This window comes from Macaca mulatta, chromosome 7 (genome assembly GCF_049350105.2).
Source record: "Macaca mulatta isolate MMU2019108-1 chromosome 7, T2T-MMU8v2.0, whole genome shotgun sequence".
Classification (NCBI taxonomy): Eukaryota; Metazoa; Chordata; class Mammalia; order Primates; family Cercopithecidae; genus Macaca; species Macaca mulatta.
In genome coordinates this window covers 39,450,032-39,463,751 of record NC_133412.1, presented here as the reverse complement: position 1 = coordinate 39,463,751, position 13,720 = coordinate 39,450,032, and the positions used below count along the sequence as shown (strand labels likewise).

Sequence of the window (13,720 nt, the reverse complement as noted above, 5' to 3'; positions counted from 1 at the left end):
TTTGTTGGAGTTTTTTACCATTAATTTTTTTTAATGTGGTCAGCTTTATCAATCTTCCTTACCTTGTCTGGGTGTTGAGTCATAGAAAGATTTTCTGCATTCACAGCTTACAGAGGAATTCACTCATATTTTCTTTAAGTATTTGTGTCGTTTTATTTATTTTTGCATTAATATCTTGTCCATGTTGAACGTATCTTGATAAATTGTGACAGTAATAAATAGGATTTTATCTTTTTTCCATGTAGTTATCTGGTTATCTCCAATACTGGAATATTATAAAGTCCAACTCTTTCTCACTGATTTGATATGCCCCTATACCAATTCAAAAATAATATTTAATAGAAAATAATAAGCTGATTCTAAAGTTCACATGGAAGACCAAGTGTGTAGGCTAGATCCCCCTCCAAAATATTTTGCCAAAAATAACAATAAAAGGTCACTTACCCTACCAAATATCAAAATATAATGAAAAACTGCAGCAATTAGAACAGCATGATACTGACATTGGACCAGAATTAAAGATCAAAGAACCATTAAAAAAAAAAAAAAAGAAAGAAAACAGAACCCTGTGTAGTTAAAAATGAAGTTTATGGCGATATGGTTTGGCTGCGTCCCCACTTAAATCTCATCTTGAATTCTCATGTGTTGTGGGAGGGACCTGATGAAAGGTAGTTGAATCATGGGGGCAGGTCTCTCCCATGCTGTTCTCGTGATAGCGAGTGAGTCTCACGAGATCTCATGGTATTATAAGGGGGAGCTTCCTTGCACAAGCTCTCTGTTTGCCTGCTGCCATCCACATAAGACATGACTTGCTCCTCCTTGCCTTCTGCCATGATTGTGAGGCCTCCCCAGCCACATGGAACTGTAAGTCCAATAAACCTTTCTTTTGTTAATTGCCCAGTCTCGGATATGTCTTTATCAGCAGCGTGAAAATGAACTAATCCATATGGTAAAAGCGGTTTTAAATCTTTGGGGGAGAGAATGGATACTACTTACTAAATTTTATCAAGACAACTAGCTGTCTTTTTATAAAGAGAGTTTATTTCTGGTTTGTTTGTGTACATATGGAATGTTACAGTCAGAGGAAATTTTGGGCCTTCCCTTTTGATCCATGGATTTACTAGCTTAATACCTCATATATTGAGACTCCTTTTGGAGTGTCGCCAGAAAAAATTAGAGGGATCTTAGGCTTAAAAGCATAAACAAATTTATTATGATGGTATGTGATGATGTGAGAGTAAACACATAAGTATGATTGATTGACAGGGATGAAGTAGAGAAGTGAGCTGAGCACTTCTGGTAATATCAGTTACACCCAGATAAGCTCTTGTGAAAGGAAGTGCTTAACTTAGCAATAACCTGCTCTTCAGCTGTGCCAAGTACTTAGCAGAGTGCTGGGAACTCCAGGATGCAAATACTGTCCTATAACTGGAAGCAGCAGCAGTTTACCTTTAGGGGGCCCTCCGTCTGTCTGGCTGAGAATATACCAGATGGGTCTAATTGTGCACTGCCTTCTGGCTTCCCCATCCCTACTCCCAGCTCTCTGGGGCCAAGGGGTAGCAGAAGGCAGCAATTAAGTAAACTTGGGTGTTTTTTTTTTTAACTCTTGATATAAATTTATGTTCTTTATCATTAGGTCTAACCGAATGTAAACAGAAAGAAGATACGTTGTAGTGAAACTGCATAAACAGAAAGATACAGAGAAAACCTTAAAAGAAGTGACTGGGAGGAGAGGAGGAAAAGAGATGGTAGCTAGAAGAAGATTTAGGAAAGAGGGAGGGTTTTTTGGTTTTGTTTGTTTTGTTTCTGAAAGTAAAGGTAATTTGAGGCAACTTATGCTGAGGAGGAGGAAACTACTTTTTAAAAAAAGTTTAATACAGAGAAGAAAATTCTGTCCACAGCATCATGATGACCACAGCTTCAGTTATCATTTAAGCTACTAGTCCTAGACCTCTCCTTCAAGATCTATGTTTTTAACTATCTATGGGACTTTAGCCTTATCTGTAATGTCTGAATTTCTTAAAAGGAGAATCCATTAGTGTATTTAATGAGTCATTGGAAATTAATTTAAACCCAATATAGGAAAGAAGAAAGTTACAAATGATGAGATCAGAGTCTAGATGACATAAGGAATAGTCTGGAATAGAGAGGAGTGAGTAGGGAAATGAGAGTAAAGATACAAGAAAATGCATGCACAAAATGCAGCGAAGTGTAGCGTCCTTCTCTGTGAAGCAGTATGCACATTCTCCCACTCTCTGGGCACCCGTGTGAATGACCTTGTCTACCGTTGAGGGTTGGAAGTGCTTCTCAGGTGTTAGTGAAAGGAAGTGTGGCCAGGTCTCATGCTCCACCTATTGGTAAATTAAATTTGTTTAGCCATTTCTGGCTGTGTGTAGCCGTTTCTAGGAAGCTATCATGCTACAATCTGTGAATGAGAGCACCTTTTCTAATCTGAACCTAGAAAAGTTTTTGCAGGGTAGCTTGCCATTATGACCTGGCAGGGGTGTATTGGATGAGTCTACTTGGCTTAAAAGACTAGGAACTGAGTGGAAAAATGAGAGAGGAGCTCATCTGCTGAGTGTAAGGGAAGTCAGGGATTGTGGAGCTGAGAGGGGGCTGAGGATGATATATGATAGGAAAAGTTGCTGACCAACTATCTAAAAGAATATCTGTTAGCATCAAGGCCTCAAATGATGTTCTCAACATCTTAATTTCCTGTTTTATTTTACATAAAATATCTTAACTTCAGGAACTCTGTAGTACTACTGAAAAATGATTACGTTTCTGAATTTTCCCAAGAACATGTGTATTTCAAACAACTTGCTTACAGTATCAGCGATTCAGGAACAGTCAATATTTGTACTGCCCTTTGTTACTTAACGTTGCAAATCATTGTCTATCAGAGTGAAATACGAGCAATTTTCCTGTCGCCTGAATATTCTTCTTTTTTCTACTGCAGACATTATCTTAGGTTTTTTGTTTTGTTTTGTTTTGTTTAGAAGGAAGCCAAAGTAGACTATCTGACCCAACATGATGATGAAGAACGTAGTTCCGGGAGAAAGGTGCTCAGGATGTGAGTCTCGATTTCACTGTTAATAGCCGTCTGAACTGACAAGCCATTCAACTTCTCTGGATTCATTTTCCTCATCCTGTATGATGTGAATAATAATAGTGTGGGTCTCTTAGCAGTATTGTGAGGAGGAAATGAAACAACCCATGCAAAGTACTTTGCATAGTGCCAGGATTTAGTAAATACTGAATATATCCTGGCCATATATATATGTGTATGTCATAAACATTAAAAATATTCTGGGTAATCTGTGAATTAATAAAAGACAAATCAGGATTTTAGACCTTGAAGGGGACAGCTGAGATCATTTATACTAGGATGGCTACTATCTGGCTTATTTTCCATCATTCTTTCCCACCCTATTCATTACAGGCCTCACTAACTGATCCCAGCATTCTTTCCCACTGATGTCAAAAGGATTTTAAAATCCTCAATACAGTATTTTATCTGGTCACTACTAACTAATTGGAGTGGATCCTTGAGATGAAACTCATCTGCCACCTCTAGCTGTTCTCAACAGATAAGGAAGTGACTTTCCTAATGTGACACGGTTGATTATTGTTGGAGCCTGGACAAAAATCCAGTCTCTTGTTACATAGAGGATTATACTCATCTTTGTGCAGAATTTACAGCTTTACATAATATAAACTCTTAAAAGAAATAAAAATGTCCTTAAAATACAAATATCCTTTTTATGAAGAAAAGGGATATTTGGAAGAAAACTTTGTGGGCTAAAGAAAATGGAACATGAGAAATTATTCTTGTCCAGATTTTAACTCTTCAATCTTGCTTATTGGTCACGATTTGGCTAATGAAAGAAATTAAGTTGACTGCAGAAACCACACATTTTGCACTATTCCAAGATACTTCATCCATTTACTTATTCAACAGATATATATTTGATGTCAGTTTTGTACCAGGCACTATACTAAGTGCTAGGAATGTACGGATGATCAAAATATGACCTCAACCCTTAGTAACATCAAGAGACAATAAGGAGACAGACATGAACAAAACTGGAAGCATCAGCAACGTGCACTTCAATAAAGGCATGTAGAGGGGACCATGGGAACAAATTTGGTCTATTCTACCCAGAGCGATAAAAAGCAGTGAAGGCTGCTTGAGTTTGAAAACTTTAATGAAAATTAACCTCATAACCAAGAGATTCTAGGAAATGTTAGTAACCATTACTGACAAGTCAGGAATTGTATTTTTGAATGAGAAAATATTTACGGATTTGAATTTACTTCACTAAAAATTGGTCTTAGTAGGCCATATGGTTTTATTAATGGCAGGCCATAGAAAATGTTGCTACCTGCTCTAAGACTAACAGAATAAAGTAATATTTACCATAATCACATTTTGGGGAGCAGATTATTTTGTATATGTGGCTGAGGGACAAATATACTTCCTGGTCTAACAGGCTCTCCTTGTGTGTCTGTAGGACTGATGTCAGGGAGTTCACAGTCTGACCCTGGGTGGACCTCATATGGCCCAAACCTGCGTGAAACTACCTGCAAAACCAGACTGATGCTTTACCCCATTTGACGTCATGGCCTTAAAGTCAAATTTGCTTACCCTTATTCTTTTATGGTTAAACACACTCTGGTTATTGTTCTCTGCTTAGGGAACAAGATAAAAAGCCTCTATCCTGAAAACCCGGGTTATAAACACACCCACAGTCACTACAGAGCAGCCATCCAGATGCCCTTGGGGAACTGGTAGTCATTGAAACCCAGAGCCAAGTAGCTCACCCAACATGTTAAGGCTAAAGTTGGTAGACTGACTTTTAAAAGTGCTTTTCCACTCTCTTTGGCAAGAGTAAGGGGGAAGTGCCTTCATTCGCAGGCCAAGATAATCAACCTTGCCTCAAGTTCCATGTATAATGAAAGGTTCTACCACAATGTAGGTCATGACAAAATGTCACTGGCCTAGATTCTCTGCTGAATCAACACCATTAAGAGATGCTGACCCAGTTTCCACGTGCCCTTCACTTTCTGTTTTTTTTGTTTTTTTTTTTTTGAGACGGAGTCTCGCTCTGTCACCCAGGCTGGAGTGCAGTGGCCAGATCTCAGCTCACTGCAAGCTCCGCCTCCTGGGTTTACGCCATTCTCCTGCCTCAGCCTCCCGAGTAGCTGGGACTACAGGCGCCCGCCACCTCGCGCGGCTAGTTTTTTTGTATTTTTTAGTAGAGACGGGGTTTCACCGTGTTAGCCAGGATAGTCTCGATTTCCTGACCTCGTGATCCGCCCGTCTCGGCCTCCCAAAGTGCTGGGATTACAGGCTTGAGCCACCGTGCCCGGCCCACTTTCTGTTTTTGAATTTGGATTGGTAGGTTACTGCAGAAGCTAAGAGACAAGGGTTCCATTGGGTAAAAGACTTTGTGTGGATTGTCTTGAAGCTCCATTAGGAAACCATTGAAACGAAATTTAGAAGTGAGCCTGGGATGATCTTGGATAGCATTGTACATAGATTGGACTCTTTTTATTTTGAGGAAATTTGGCTAAAACAATTATCATTTTAACCCAATGGTAGCTCTTAGTCCCCAGTGGTGATGGCTAAGACCACTATGGGGTGGGAGCAAGGTTGGAAGGTAAAATGGATTGATAGGAATGGTAAATTGTGGGGTACAGCATGGGGTTGAGGGGTGTGGGCTGACATGCATGGGTACCCTGGGCAGGATAATAGTTTAGAGCCCCTTCAAAGAAATGCAGAACGTTTATTTAGAGGAGCACCTGCCTGGGGGAAGAGCAGTGCAACAGGCATGTTACCACTAAGAGCCTGTCCTCTCTCTGGTCTGGGCAATTCAGCTCTGGATCCAAACATGTACACTCCACTCAGCAAAGTGAAACTCCAAAGGCAGCCAAGGTATTTATTACTTGTTGTTACCAGAACGCATCCCTTGGCGTTTTACACCCCAAGTCAAGCAGCTTGTAATTGTCACAGGTGTTTGAACCAGAGTGACTCCATCTTGAATAGGTGAGATAGGAATCTGCAGGATTGGTTTTGCAAACTACAGGTCACAAAGACCCTGCTCATAAAATGAGACGTGGTGAAAATAAACAGTCAAAACTCACCAAAACCAAGATGGTGACCTCTGGTCGTCCTCACTGCTCGTTATATGCTAATTACAATGTATTAGCATGCTAAAAGACACTCCCATGACATTTTGTACCATGATATTTTGCAAATGCCATGGCAACTTCCTATATGGTCTAAAATGGGAGGAACCCTCAGTTCCGGGAAATCCCGGCCCCTTTCCTGGAAAACTCGTGAATAATCCACCCCTTGTTTGGCATATGATCAAGAAATAACCATAAACATAGTCAACTGGTAGCCCTCAGGGCTGCTCTGCCTATGGAGTAGCCATTCTTTTGTTTCTTTACTTCTCTAATAAACTCACTTTCACTTTATTCTGTGGACTCGCCCCAAATTCTTTTTTGCTTGAGATCCAAGAACCCTCTCTTGGAGTGTGGATCGGGACCCCTTTGTGGTAACATGACTACATACAGCTCTGAGAGGTGTTGCCTTAACTAGGATGTTCTCCACATCACTGCATTTCTAGCGGGGCTTCAGGGATGTGCTGAGGGGAGAGGCTGTGGTGCCGGGAGAGGAAAACCAGCAGCCTGCTCTGAGTATGCCTCAGCCTCAGAACCAGGACTCTAGCTGAGAATGGGTGGGCAGGGCTGAAAGTTGAGGCCTGAGAACAGAAGAGTGGCCAGGAAGTTGTAGTAGACAACTCTAGCTGTGGGCCTGTGCTTGCCAAACCAGTGGGCCTGTTTTGCTCAGTGCCTGTGAAGCACACAGTTTTTAAGTATGATAAAACATAATTTTTAAAGAAATGTGAGCCTCAACATTCAGAGCTTTTCACACTAGTGGCAGACAGACTAAGTTCGGGTTTGACTGCTGACTTCATGCCACTTATGCACTTTATGACCCTCTCCTTCATTCATGTTTCCAGAACATCTACTCTGTGTCAGGCGCAGTTGTAGGCACTGGAGGTACAGCAGTGGAAAGGATAAACCAGCTGTCTGTCTTTCTGGGACACTATGTTCTAGTGGAGGATCAGACAATAATTAAGACAAAACTACATGTTACATTAAGTAGTGCTAAGTCTCCCTCCCTTGGGGAGGAGGGAATGAGGGGCCAGAGAGGGGTGTCCCTTGTACATCTCACCCTTTGGGGTTCAGAGAATGAAGTCTCTCTTCTTCCTGAAAACTTAGGGTGAGGAATATGTGTTCCCTTCAGTGGGCGTGACGCAAGAGGCAGGAAGTATGTGGGTGATTTCAGAGCACGCTGCAGTGTTCCTAATCTATCAGTTTGATATTGTGTATCCTGGAGGGCCCATTTCTCAAGTATGGTTGGGCCCCAGAGACCATGCTAGGAGGAAGGGGCAGCTTTGCCTCCCTCTCTGACTGCATATGCACCCTTTCACTCTCTCTATCAGTTATAGCAAGATAGCAGCGTTCCTTCATTGTCAGAGACAACATTGTGTATGGCGGCAGAGCCATCCTTTTATGGTCAGTGAAATGGCAATGACCCTGACCCTGTGCTCAGCCAGAGGGACTTCATCTCTGGTGACCAGGCTGGTGACAGCTGGAGGATTCCAGGGAGAGGAGAGAGAAGGATGAGGAGGAGCAAACAATCTAGATGATGTTGGTGCACAGTAAAGGGGCATGGGAGGGACTGCTCAAGGGGACAGTGACCCTTTTGGGGGGTGATGCGAACATTCTGAAATTAGAGTTATAGTTGTAAACTTTGTGAATATACTAAAAACCATTGAATGGTACCCTTTAGAAGGGGGAATTTTGTAGTATGTGAATTATGTCTCAATTAACAAAAACAACTCTAAATTCAGCGGAAAAAAGGAAACGGGGAATTGTTCTTCTGACTTCGGCTTTTAGATTATTTTCATCACACTCCAGCCACCTTAATTATATTATTTTTGTTAACCTTACTTTCCATCAATGGAAAACACCATAAAATCAAAACCGTGTGACCAATTCTGCCCCAGAGTTTCTGGGAATTTCTGGTTCTACTTTTAATTTAGGTCTGTGGTCTAATCCCAGTGCAGTTAAAAATAAGAGCGATGCACTAACAGGAAGTCAGGACCCATGCCTGTATGCAATAGCATGAATGTGAGTTACCCTGAGAACAACAGGCTTCTGAATCATGGCATGATGAGTAAGTGAAAAGAAGGCAAGTCGGGTTACGGTATTGCTGAAGCTGAGAGCCGAATTGAGCAGCCCTAACTGCTGTCTTTTGAAAAGGCCTGAGTGTTTCTACAATTAAAAGCAGTAACCTCATATTCTAAACACATGTTGGCAGCGCCGGCTTGATAGGAGAGGGAAGGGAAGCACATTGTGTGGAAAGTGAAACTTTAGTTGAGCAGGATGAAAGGGTTTTCCCACCACTTCCTATGACCGCAGTAATATCTAGAATTCAACGGGAGCTTCACATGGTTTACCTCCGGAATTACTGGGAAATTCAGCATAGGAATCTCCTGGCTACATCACTTATAAGATCTAAGGAGAGTCACATTCCCTTCCTAACCCTCTGTTTTTTCATCTGTATAGTGAGAATATTAATAGTTCATTCCGGGTAAATACATTCTGAGGATTAAATGAGAGCCTGCGTGTGCACACTGCCTGGTTCACAGTAAGATGTCCTAAGATAGTAGTAGCTCTTCTTGGCTATCAGGCAGCTCGGGGAGGTATTATGTCCTGATTTAACAGAAAAATAGTGACCAGAAAAAATGTTTCATAGATTCTTAGGGGAAGAACTGAATTATTCCCTGTTTTATCACCTGGCTAATGGACTGCTTGTCTGAAGGATAATATACAAAAGAGGCGCATAAAACCGAAGCAGAGTATGGAAGCTCCCAGAGCTGCTCTCTAGGGAGCCCTTGTTGTGACCTGTCTCCTGCCTTGTCCTAAAATCACAAACTGGCTTATGACATACCACCCTGCTCACAAACTGTAGTAGTTCCCCTTTCCTTTCACGAGAACCCCAGGGTCGCTGCTATAATGGATGAGGCCCTTCAGAGACTGGCTCTACCACTGATGGCCTCCCCTCCTGCTGCTCCTTCCCTTGGTCAGCTCCTGGCCCTTTGCCCAGATGGCCCTGTCCTCTAACCTGTCATTGCCCACTCGTCCTCAAAAGTCTATTTCAAAAGCTGCTGCCCCAGAAGCTTCTGCACTCAGCCAGGCCTGCTCCATGGGTCCTGTACTTTAACGCATCACTGACTCCTTCTTAAACGCTGAAACCCCTGGGATGGGAGAATTTTGCAGTTAAATAACTTAAAGCCTTATGAGAAACACAGAATTGGAGACTCTGAGGTCACAGATTTACAAAATACCCTTAGTTTTACTTTTAAACTTTCTTTTCGTGAGTATTAAGTCAGTGTAATCCTTTAGAAATGTTTCAGAATCTGCCTCCACTGCAATTTAAATGATAGGCTTGCATATGCATTTATTTTATTGCTGGTTAGATGTATGCCAAGAGATACTCTGCTTGCTTGTCAATTATATGACTTGAAGCTGGTGACTCTTGTCTGCCACTTGCACCTTGTCCCAAAAATCCACTTAAATGCATGCCTTAACTCTTTGCCTTATCACTAATAGGGGAATGCAGTTATAATGCCAGGGTTTTCTGTTCCTTGTTCTTTCTATCCTCCAGCATGCACTGTAAATACCTTTACTCCTGCCCTGACACACGGGCTACCAGCTACGATTCCTTTTTTTCTGAGCTTCCTTTTTTTTTTTTTTCCTAATTAAAATCATGTGTTGCTTCTGATAAATGTTTCGTTGGATGATTTCATCAGTCTAGGTGTATAGTATAGCCTATTATACACCTAGGCTATATATTAATAGTATAGCCTATTGCCTAGGAGCTATATATATGCACACATAGAGTATATTTTTATAGGCCTAGATGGTATAGCCTACTTACTACGCACTGAGGCTGTAGAGTATAGCCTGTTGCTTTTAGGCTACAAACATGTACAACATGTTACTGTACTGAATATTGCAGGCGATTATAGCACAATAGTACGTATTTATATATCTAAATATATCTAAACATAGAAAAGGTACAGTGAAATTACATATTACAATCTTATGAGACCACTGCTGCATATGCGGTCCGTTGTTGACTGAAACATTGTCATTCAGTCCATGACTGTATATTCAAAGAAGTGCCATGTGATGCTCTGCTTGCTGAGAAGGTGTGTGGAAGCAAATATACAAATACCAGAATTTAGCAAAAAGAGAATACATGACTAGGATGCAATTGCATTATCTTAATTGGGGACAAGATGGAGAAATGCTGATTGAATTATGAGGAAGTTGGATGTGAGTATCTATTTCCCTAGGCTAGGCACAGTGGCTCATGCCTGTAATCCCAGCACTTTGAGAGGCTGACGTGGGTGAATCGCGAGGTCAGAAGTTCGAGACCAGCCTGACCAACATGGAGAAACCCCATCTCTACTAAAAATACAAAATTAGCCAGGCATGGTGGAGCATGCCTGTAATCCCAGCTACTTGGGAAGCTGAGGCAGGAGAATCACCTGTACCTGGGAGGCGGAGGTTGCAGTGAGCCGAGATTGCGCTATTGCACTACATCCTGAGCAACAACAGTGAAACTCCATCTCAAAAAAAAAAAAAAAAAAATCTATTTCCCTACCCATGAGGTGTTTGCTCTTTGAGAATAGGGCTATAATTAATCCAGCTCTGTATCTCCAGTGCAGTCGTTACAGATTCTCTAATAAAAGTTTGCCCAAGGCTGGGGGCAGTGGCTCATGCCTGTAATCCCAGCGCTTTGGGAGGCCAAGGAGAACAGATCACCTGAGGTCAGGAGTTCGAGGCCAGCCTGACCAACATGGTGAAACCCCGTCTCTACTAAAAGTACAAAATTAGCTGGGCGTGGTGGCATATGCCTGTAATCCCAGCTACTTGGGAGGCTGAGGCAGGAGAACTGCTTGAACCTGGGAAGTGGAGGTTGCAGTGAGCCGAGATTGCGCCATTGCACTTTAGCCTGGGCAACAAGAGTGAAACTCCATTGCCAAAAAAAAAAAAAAAATTTGCCCAAGGGATGAATGAGCAGGTAAAGATGGAGTCAGGATGGCTGAAGTCCAGGATGAACTTAGACTTAAAGACAATTGTAAGAACTGTAGTAAAGTCGGGCGCAGTGGCTCATGCCTGTAATCCCAGCACTTTGGGAGGACGAGGCAGGTGGATCACCTGAGGTCAGGAGTTCACGACCAGCCTGACCAATATGGTGAAACCCTGTCTCTACTGAAAATATAAAAATTAACCAGTTGTGGTGGCAGGTGCCTGTCATCCCAGCTACCTGGGAGACTGAGGCAGGAGAATCTCTTAAACCCCGGGAGGCAGAGGTTGTGGTGAGCGGAGATCATGCCATTGCACTCCAGCCTGGGCAATAAGAGCAAAACTCCATCTCAAAAAAATAAAAAAATAAAAATAAAGAACTGTAGTAAGAACTGTTTTTATTTGGTTCAGAGCGGGAGGAATTGCAAAGGGGCAAGTCTATTGTTTGGAGTAGGTGGTGTAATTAATGTTTATGGTGACAAAGAGAATGCACAACTGTTTTTTAACTTCACTCACCTACCAAATTTAATTATTTGCAGAATGAAAAAAAACATGGAGACCAGGAAACTGAAGCTCAAGATAGGGGAAAGGAATGGCAAAACAGCGACACCACCTAATTGTTTTGAACAGCTTCCTATCCTGGTTCAAGCAAACTGCATGTAAATGAGATTGGCATGCCTGTCAGTCATCTGAGGAATTATGGAAAACAGGAAAGAACTAAAAGATTGGAGAGAGGAAAACACTGCCCAGTTGTCAAACAAGGAAAGAAGCTGGAGTCTAGAAACTCTACAACTAATTGTTAAATGAAAGTTTTGTGAACTCTCAGTCTAGTGAGTAGAAATTCACCAGAAACCAAGAACAGTTCACTGTAAATCATGCCCTTTATTTTTCTCTCTCTCTTTTTTTTCTCCTGTTGCCTAGGCAGGAGTTCTATGGCAAAATCTCGGCTCACCGCAACCTCTGCCTCCAGGCTCAAGCGATTGTCTGCCGCCTCAGCCTCCTGAGTAGCTGGAATTACAGTCATGGGCCACCACGCCCGGCTACTTTTGTATTTTTAGTAGAGAATGGATTTCTCCATGTTGGTCAGGCTGGTCTTGAACTCCCGACCTCAGGTGATCCGCCCGCCTCAGGCGGATCCCAAAGTGCTGGGATGATAGGCGTGAGCCACCGTGCCCGGCCTATTTCTCTTTTAATAGGACTATTTGCAGGTCAGATCAGAAGCAGAAGTGTGCATTGAGCAAGTGTATCTGGATTGCAAGAAGATATTAGACTATTTCATGATAGTATGGAGACAAGTTGGAGAAATGCTGATTAAATTACGAGAGAGAGAATCTGTAACCTTTTAAAAGACAGAACCTAAAACATTATTGATTAATGAGTGGATGACAGATGGGAAGACGATTTCTAGATGCATACTGTTGCATACTGTAGATTTTAAATCTTGAATGGTCATGTACAATGTTTATATCAATGACTTGGCTGCAGAGATTTATTAAGAAATATATGATAGTGAGTTTGATGTCAGAATTAGGACATCATATGATTTCAGCAAGGTGAATATTGAACTGATTTTAGCAAGGTAGAGTGCCATGGATATATAAAGTTTTGCATTCAGGCTTTAATCATGAACCGTTCAGTAGAGAGAGAGACATGAGGCCCAACAGTAGTCCACAGACAAGCGACGTAGGAGTTTAATTGATAAGTAGCTCTGTGAGAGCCAACAGTATGTTCTGGCTACCAGAAAACTAAATTTAAACCTCAGATCATTGTTGGAAGATTTAGTATCCCATAGCCAGAAAGCAGTTAATGATCGTTTAAAAGTAGGAGTCTGGATGGTGAAACATTCCACTCTGCGTTTTACACAGCAGACAGCACGTAGGGCACAGCATGAGGTTTGGGTGCCGCAAGGGTCCCAAAGGAACTTTGACGCACTGGAGTGTATCATAGACACCGACACGAGGATGGCCTGGAGCGCCGAAAACACCCTGTGAGGAATTATGGAAGGTCCTGGGAATGTTTAGCCTCAAAATGAGAAAACCTATGGGAAAGTGACAGACATTTTTCAGGAATCTGAGTAAGTCGGTAAGAACTAGAGGTGAGACAGCTGGCTGCCATGACTCATGCCTGTAATCCCAGCACTTTGGGAGACTTTGAGGTGTGTGAATCATTTGAATCTAGGGGTTCAAGACCAGCCTGGGCAACATAGGGAGATCCTGCCTTTATAAAAAAAGACAAAAATTAGCCAAATGTGGTGGCATACACCTGTAGTCTCAGCTGCTAGGGAGGCTGAGGTGGGGCGATCAGCTGAGCCTGTAGAGGCTGAGGTTGCTGTGGGCCATGATTGTGCCACTGCACTCCAGCCTTGGTGACAGAGTGAGACCCTGTTTCAAAAAATAAAAATAATTTAAAAAATAAGTAGAAGTAAGTGGGAACTGCATAAGAAAAGAAGAACTTTCTGATGGTCAAAGCTATCTGAAAATGAAAAGAGGTATGTAGTAAGCTCCCTGGCACTGGAACTATCAGATGGACACAGCTGGATAAC

General features: G+C 42.1%; 1 long non-coding RNA gene across 1 annotated transcript; it reads left to right on the top strand.

Moving 5' to 3' along the window:
* The first annotated feature begins 296 nt into the window (after positions 1 to 296).
* Positions 297 to 12,697, top strand: LOC106999206 (uncharacterized). Its single transcript, XR_013395336.1, has 3 exons — positions 297 to 864; positions 3,000 to 3,073; positions 11,718 to 12,697. It is a non-coding gene; the product is annotated as an uncharacterized LOC106999206 (long non-coding RNA).
* Positions 12,698 to 13,720: the final 1,023 nt, after the last annotated feature.